This window comes from Lactuca sativa, mitochondrion (genome assembly GCF_002870075.4).
Source record: "Lactuca sativa cultivar Salinas mitochondrion, complete genome".
Lineage (NCBI taxonomy): Eukaryota > Viridiplantae > Streptophyta > Magnoliopsida > Asterales > Asteraceae > Lactuca > Lactuca sativa.
In genome coordinates this window covers 242,501-250,000 of record NC_042756.1, presented here as the reverse complement: position 1 = coordinate 250,000, position 7,500 = coordinate 242,501, and the positions used below count along the sequence as shown (strand labels likewise).

Here is a 7,500-nt window from a genome sequence, read left to right as displayed (position 1 = left end):
TCCCCGTCCGAGAATCTCCATCTGCTCTAAGTGGGCGAGCTAGAATCCTTATGTCAGGTTGGTTGTTCAAAAGACTTTCTCTTTACCTTACCCTTTGCATATTCATCTTTTCGAAAGCCCAGACCCATTCTTCTGGATCTGCATTAGTCCTATTCCGGGTGCAAAGCCTCTTCAATAAAGACCTCTTTCTTTCTCCCCCATTTCTCATTTTGTTGATTGAAAGAGAATAAGCGCTATCCATTGAGTAAAGTCAAGGGAGGGTTTGCTACAGTGATTCGGGTGGTTGGTGGCCCCTTCGAGAGTTGCGGGTCCTTGTCGCTGCATGAGTGGTAGCTCACGCTCAAAAGTCCTCCGACACGAGTCCTAGTCGTTGCGCTGCGGTCCGTTTCCCGGCTTCGCTTGCGCGATTTTCACTTCTGATTGGTTCCATCCATCCCCAACCCTAATGAATCGAGTATGAAGGGGTCAAGCGGTTCGGGTTTTCGGTCGGTTCCCGTTCACCTTCCCCCCTCAGAGTCCATTAGTGGGTAGGGTGGTAAACTTAGAGGCCGCCGGCCTCCTCTTCAGACGTGTCCTCGACAACCTGGCGGTTCTTCGGTCTCCGCTTTTGGGGGCGGGAGTGCTTGGTCGCTGGGCTTTCCTTTTCCTCAACCAATTCGGTTGTGTCAGCCGGTCTAACATTTTGTTATGGGCTGGCTTGGCTGGACAACGATGGATTGAAGGTAAGATAGATTTGAGTTCAAGTGGCACAGGACCTTCGATCTACCATAGGGTAGAATACTACCGAATTCATTCTATTGAAGCGTAACATTTCATTTCCTGTTGCATTTCTTTGGTTTGGAAGTTCCAGAATGTTGTCTGTGGATTTCTAGCCCCCTATATTATATGCCAAAAGATTGATTCAAGTTCCGTGCTGCTCACCACTCCTCGAGGCCAAGGACGGGGTCGAACCGTCATTCCAGGATTTGCAGTCCGATACATTTCCATTATGTTACCTAGCCAAACCCGCCACCTCATGTGCCAAAGTAAAACGGTTGTTCTTCCTTCCCCGCTCCCTCTTTTTCGACATATGCGGCGGCGGGTTACCAGATAAGAGGGGACAACTTCTTTCTCCTTTGCATTGCTCAATCTTCCTTTTCTGATTGAAAATAGCAAGCCACTCCACTACTGGTACAGAGGCCAGATAGAAGGTTGCTTATATGTTCAGGCTCGAAAATCTATCTTTTACCTCTCCTCCCTGTCTCCATTCTGATTGATTCGCTTCTTCCTTCGCGCAAGCCTTTGGTTCGCCCCTTGTTGTGTTGCATTTTCTGCTCCTCCGCTTCAGTCTGCCTTCTTCGGATAGCCGGGGTCCGACGTTGATTTCCGATTTCAATGTCAGCTCCAGGTTTTGGGCGGCCCATCTGGTTAGTTCAGCTATCACTGCTGGAAGCCCCTGCGGTTGTTCGGCTGCGTACTCCCCGTCCGCCTATCTCACACTCCCAAAGCATCTTTTTATTTCATATTTCATTTTCCTTCGCCCCCTTTCAAGCGCCCTTAGACTCGTTACGTTGTTCGACTGAACTCGTTGGCTCCGCGCTCTATTCGGTCGGAACCCGGTTCGTCGAGAACCTTCTCTCATAGATTCCCTTCACCAAGTCATCGCCAGCAATCCGCTCTTATCCCTTGGTGTCAAAGGGCGAGTTCCTTTCTTGTCTTGCCCAAAAACTTTCTTTATTCTCATTGGAGAAAGACTCTCCCTCTACTTTCTTTGACAGGGGCGGAGAATACCACTCTATCAATAACAAGAAAAAAGTAGCAATTCCGTTTCAAATGGTTTGAGCTTGGAAGCAACCTGCTATCTATCGATAGGCGAGAACAGACTGCTATTGGCTGCTTCGCCTATCGATTCTATTATGGCCGGCTTGGATACATCAGAGGAAGACTATCATCTCTATCCGGGTACGATCATAGCATAGCTTCATTCATTCGTTGAACCTTGGGGATAACCATTAGCATTGAGGTCAATCACCACACCACCTCTATCATACATACGACATTACACGACGCGAGAGTGCATGGCCAACACACACCTAAAGCGCCTACGTTCCGCTTGCAGCCAATACAACCACAACCTAACTTGCACGAGATTCAACAACCGAAGCTACTGGTAGTCCCGAGGGGACGGAATCCTCCAATAAGAGTTAGCAGTACTGAACAAGCGAGTCATCGGTCCGGGGAAAGAAAAGGACTGCCTTTGAAAAAAGAAAAAAGGAACTCGCTTAACTCGCTAGGCCTTCGGAACAAAGGCGATTCTGTTCATGCTTCAGACGATTTGGCTAATTATATAGACTTCTATACTAATTATATTAGACTTCTTCTATTATAAATAGAAAGGCGAACCTATAGGCCTGTTTAGCGCCTTTCCAAAGTAAACCTAAAAAAAACCTTTGCTTTGGGAAGTCAGGACCGAGTGAAAAATGAAAAACGTCCGCTAACGCCCACGGGAGAAGATCTTTTTTAGATCAGCAACGAATGTCTTGTATCTATGAAGAAAGATTTATCCCTGGGTTAAGACCCTGAATGCCATACCTTGCTGAAGGCGATTCACGAGAGAATCGCGCACAGTTCCCTTTGACCGAGATGTGAATGCCCATGATTTGCTCGGTATAGTGATGGATTTCATGGCCGACGTCTAACCGGCACGAATACGCTATCCTAGATGGAAACGACTTCCCCGCGGAGCATTTTCTCTTTCGTCCTCGGACGTTCGGACCTTTTGTTTGATTCCGGCACTTGCGTTCTCATGCCCGGAACCCTCGCGACTGATTGGGAGAAAGAGCGAAAGCGAGAAAGATGGATTGTTATCCATCGGAAATCGATAGGAATTCCACGGGGATTGCCTTCTCTTCTAATATCTATATATGTTTTTATTTCATTATTAACATCCAATCCCATGCTAATAAGAAAAACGAGCGATTGCTAGTCAGCTTTCATTTTCTTAAAAAAAAATGGTAGGGACTGAGGCTCTGAAGGCTTTACAACTTTCTTCAATTAGGGAATAGCGCAGATGGATCAATCACGCGGTTCTGCAGCGTCCTCCAACTCGCTGTCCGCGCCCCTTCACTTTCTTTGCTGGACGGGAAGATGCGAATCGTGAAGGCCTTCCCACCACGCGAAGTTCAAACCTCGCCGGAGAGGAATTGAAAACCGGAAAAAAAGCCCTTCGCAATCGAAGGTGAAAGCGGGAAAAAGACGACGAAAGCCTTTTTTCTTTCTTTTTCAGCCGACTTGAAAGGTGCTCTCAGTGTACCGCCATACGCACCCAGACATTAGACCAAGCAGGAACCGGGGATCAAAGTTCCATTGATTCATCTATCTCAAATAGGGAAAAAACGGAATCAAGAAGGGGTCAGCTGAGCTCGAAAGGGGTAGCCGGTCGTCGGCTAGGAGCTCTGGCCGGCAACGAAACTAAAGCTTCACACTGGTCCACTCGTCCATCGGCTAAGTTCCAACTCTATGTTGATAAGAAAAAAGAAAATCCCCTAAGAAGAGGACTTTCAACTATTCCAAAAGAAAGGGGCAATTAAAATGCTTCATAGATAACCCCCTATGTCTCTTCCCGTCCAACTCACCGGGAGATCGAAGAGCGGTTTGCGCTTCGCGCCCCAACCCCCTTAACTAATGGATGCTTAGATACCTGCAACTGAATCTGTAAGCGGCGCAGGGCAGGATGGACGAGAAAAGCGGCGAGAAGAAGACAAAGAGAGGGAGACCCCTTTCTATTGCCTTCCCTTTCGACTTCTAGACTGGTTCGTCGGTGGGACAGCGAGCCAAGATCCGATTCGTCAATCGGCGAATCCATGCCGCGTAACCTGGCAAAGGGGAAAGAGACGATGGCAACGCACCTCATACAAGAGGGGGGGAGTCCGAACAGCCTTGTACGTACGCCGCTCACGCGAAGAAGTTATTCTCTAATTCCAAAAAGTAAAGCCTTATTTGATTTGCTGACAGTTGCCCCTGATTATCTTGTTCATTCCTTCATGCCGGGTCTCTCATCCATGCATGATCGGCAATGCCTCACCTTCTCCTTCGATTCCAACTAGGCAAACAGAACTCCCGGAACTTCCTTTCTTGATTCACCCAGAACGGAACTTGCTCTAATCCCGATCCACATTCCATAGCTTCTGCTTTCGCTCCGCACCTTTATAAAGTCGTTTTCAAGCCGCTAAGTGCACTAGCGGACTTCCCCTATGAGATTGACCCTGCTGGGATCACTGAATCTTCTTCCATATCATCCCATCGCTTCATGCCTTCGACTGAGACCTATCTGCTTCATTCCCGAGTTTCACTTCACTTGGACACAGCCAAAGAGGACCAAAGGGGAGAGGGCATTACTGAAAGTCCGAGAATAAACTTTTCCTTATAATAGAAAAACCTCTCTTTCCTCCTATGGGTGAATTGGACCAAGGTCAGTGCTTTCGACTTCCCTTGAAAGGACAGTTTACTTTATTGCGTACTTCTTTCCACCCTGAGAAGGAGATCCTTTGAAAAGTGCCTAGAAACTCTTCTTCATACGCTTATTCTCTGACCGTACCATGCAACAAGAGTTCAAACCTATTCTTTCTAACGCAACGAGCTTATTGAATGCCAACAAATAGAAAGCCAAAAGCTCTAGTCCCATCTCTTTCTGTTATGGAATTGGATAGTGACTCATATGAAATAGCAGCGGATTCAATAGCATCGGCGAGAGAGAGAGAATTCCTATTGAGGGGAATAGGATATTCTAGAAAGGAATACATCATTCTCGAAAAGGTCGAAGGAAGCTCCAAGCAAGAGATATTATTCACTAAAAGCAGCTACCGGGTGAGAATAAACAACTACCATTTAAGCTGACAGCTAGACGGATTCACCACTACTTATGACTTCTTACTCCTGCTCCTAGACAAACTAAGAAGCAAGGAAAGAAGTAGCTCAAGGATAATGCGCGAGTCACTCGTAAGTTAGTTAATAAGGCACGCTAGGAGGTGAGCTAGCAGAACCAGGGGAAAGGAATGCGTCACTTGTTGATTAGCAAGAATCTCTGACGGCTAGCTTCCCTTGTATCTTCTCCCATGCATCAACCATGAATCACTACTCTCTAATGCTCTCTTCACTGACATTTCCTGTTCTTAGCTCGGATTAGCAGGCTTGAATCATTCAATCATATAATCATGCCTCCAGAGTGACTTAATTTCACATTCTGAATATTGGATTACCTGTTAGCTACAACTCACATCTGCTGTTAGCTTCTTTAAGTCTTCTCTTTAAGTCCGATTGCCTTCTCAATCCTAATAAATGACGGGATGAGTTAAAGCACTATCAGACTGAATACCTTTTCTTATGAGTCTTCCATGAACTCAATACCAACTCTACTTATCCTTATCTGGTATGCCTTCGGCTTCCTCAGGGGCTACTACTTCCTGGGAAACCTTTGGCTAGGATCCTAGAAGCAACTTCGTCAACACCGTCTCAGTCTGTGTTAGAAAAAGGAAAGGAAGCGGGGAAGAGTTTAGCAGCAGGAAACTAGGGCTAACTCGGGATGTTAGAAAGGCCCTCTCTAAGATAGCACACCCTGATGCCTAACATCCTACTGCTGGAATCCATTCCACCTGTCCTAATCTATTCTTACCTTCAAAGAACAACAGCATAGTAAGATAGGTTGAAGCTGTTGGGGAGATAGAGGCTAAGACTACTCAATCTTTATCCTCATTGGACTCAAGGAAAAGGAGCTAACCCGGATGCAAATCCTAGAAAACTAACTAACCTCGGTAAAGGAAGCCAACTTCCGAAACTGCAGGAGAATTGGGACCCTTGCTTCGCTTCGCACCTCGTCATAGCCTTGAAAAGCTCACTCGGAGTTATAGTTAGAGAATGGGATATGATTAACTACTTGCCTACTGCTACCTGGGAGTCTTTCCTCGGGAGATCGAAGAAGGTATACTATTAGACAAGGTTCATTCCTGCTTAGCTGCTTTGCTGCTCTTCTTCTTTATCAAAGATAGCTATTCCTCTGCTTTGATGCTTTCTGTACCTTTATGGGACTTACAGTAGAATAAAGGTCCCGGACCTCATCCACGAGACTAACCAAGTCTCATGATCTAGGGATCACTCCCTCGATGCCAACCTAGAGAGATGGGTAGAAACTAGCTAATAGTACTGGGTGCCTTACCTATCCTATATAAGAGTAATCCACATTAGCAGTGGGGTAGAAAGATCATCCTGAATATGAAGAAAACAGAAACCGTTGTCTTCCCCTAAAGTAATCGTTCGTGTGAGAATAAGTAGACTAGTGATTCAATTGAAAAAAGACCAGACTCCCTCAGATTGTACATCTCAGCTTCAAAAGATTCTCTCTCTAAGAGACATGATCAGAAAGCAGTGACGAGGGGTCGGGGAAGATGCAAAGAGCAGAAATGACGACAACAGCTTTTCGATAGGCCTATGCACCATCTTCATTAGAAAGGGCTGCAGAGGCCTATCTTTGGGCGTTAAAAGAAGAGTTTCGTCCCCGATATAGTTTCAAGGGTACGCACCTAGTCGCTGCGAGCCTAAGATCAAAGGCAGTTCCAAAAACAAGTTCCCCATTTCCAGCTTGAGAAAGGGTAGTGGTAGGGAAGTCTCAGTCCCAATTCGTTCTCGAGAGTCCCTGAAGCAAGGAAGCGTCTCTTTCCATAGCCCCTAATGGGGTTGGTTTTGACCCGTAAAGCTAGGCTCGATGTAATTGAGGCGAGTAGGGCTTTAGCAGCTTTTTAGATGTTATAGATAGCGGTTGAAGTTGAAACGGAAAGAAAAGTATGTACGAGCGGAAGTTTTCATGCCAGCAAGTGCCTTTGTTTCGGGAAAGGCCAATACCCTTCTCGTAGTGTATAGTGGGGAATCCAGTTGAAGCTATACCGTAGTGGAGGTAGAGTTTAGTAGGCCTAGTTCCCTCCTCCCCCATTTCATAACAAGTATAGCCAGCTCCATTGCAAGCCCGAACTTGTGTACCCGGAAATCAGTCCAATAATAAGCTAGCAAACCAGCTCCTGTCATGTGCGATAGTCCCGGAAGTAGTAAGCCAGCTAAGAAGTCATGCTTCTAGTCCGTTAGTGACAGTAGGAATGCCATTAAGCCAGTAGGAGTTCAGTAGCTCCTCCCCAGTCGTGTTGAATAAGCTGGTGTTGGAGGGATTTAGAGGTTACTCTTCACTTAAGAGGTTACTCTTCACTTAAGAAGTCATTTCGTCAGTCAGCAGTTTAGCCCGAGGTTTGAAATGGGCAATCAGCTTCATTCCTCACTCGTGCTGTAATCAGGCTTAGCGACCTTCCATCTTTTAGAATCTAGTTGTTGGTGCAGTTCCTCTCTTTCCTGTCTCGCCCCTGGGTGTAGTTGATCTAAGAGCCCTAGTTCTTTCGTTGAGGTATGAAAGTAGAAAGGAAAGGTGAGCACTCTTGTCTTTCAAAAGGAGTAGCGGAAATAATTAACATAGTCTAGATGAGG

The 7,500-nt window shown here is 46.2% G+C and overlaps 1 non-coding gene across 1 annotated transcript; it reads right to left on the bottom strand.

Moving 5' to 3' along the window:
- Window positions 1-930: 930 nt before the first annotated feature.
- trnC-GCA lies at window positions 931-1,001 on the bottom strand. The gene has a single exon. It is a non-coding gene; the product is annotated as a tRNA-Cys (tRNA).
- Between the last annotated feature and the right edge of the window lie 6,499 nt (window positions 1,002-7,500).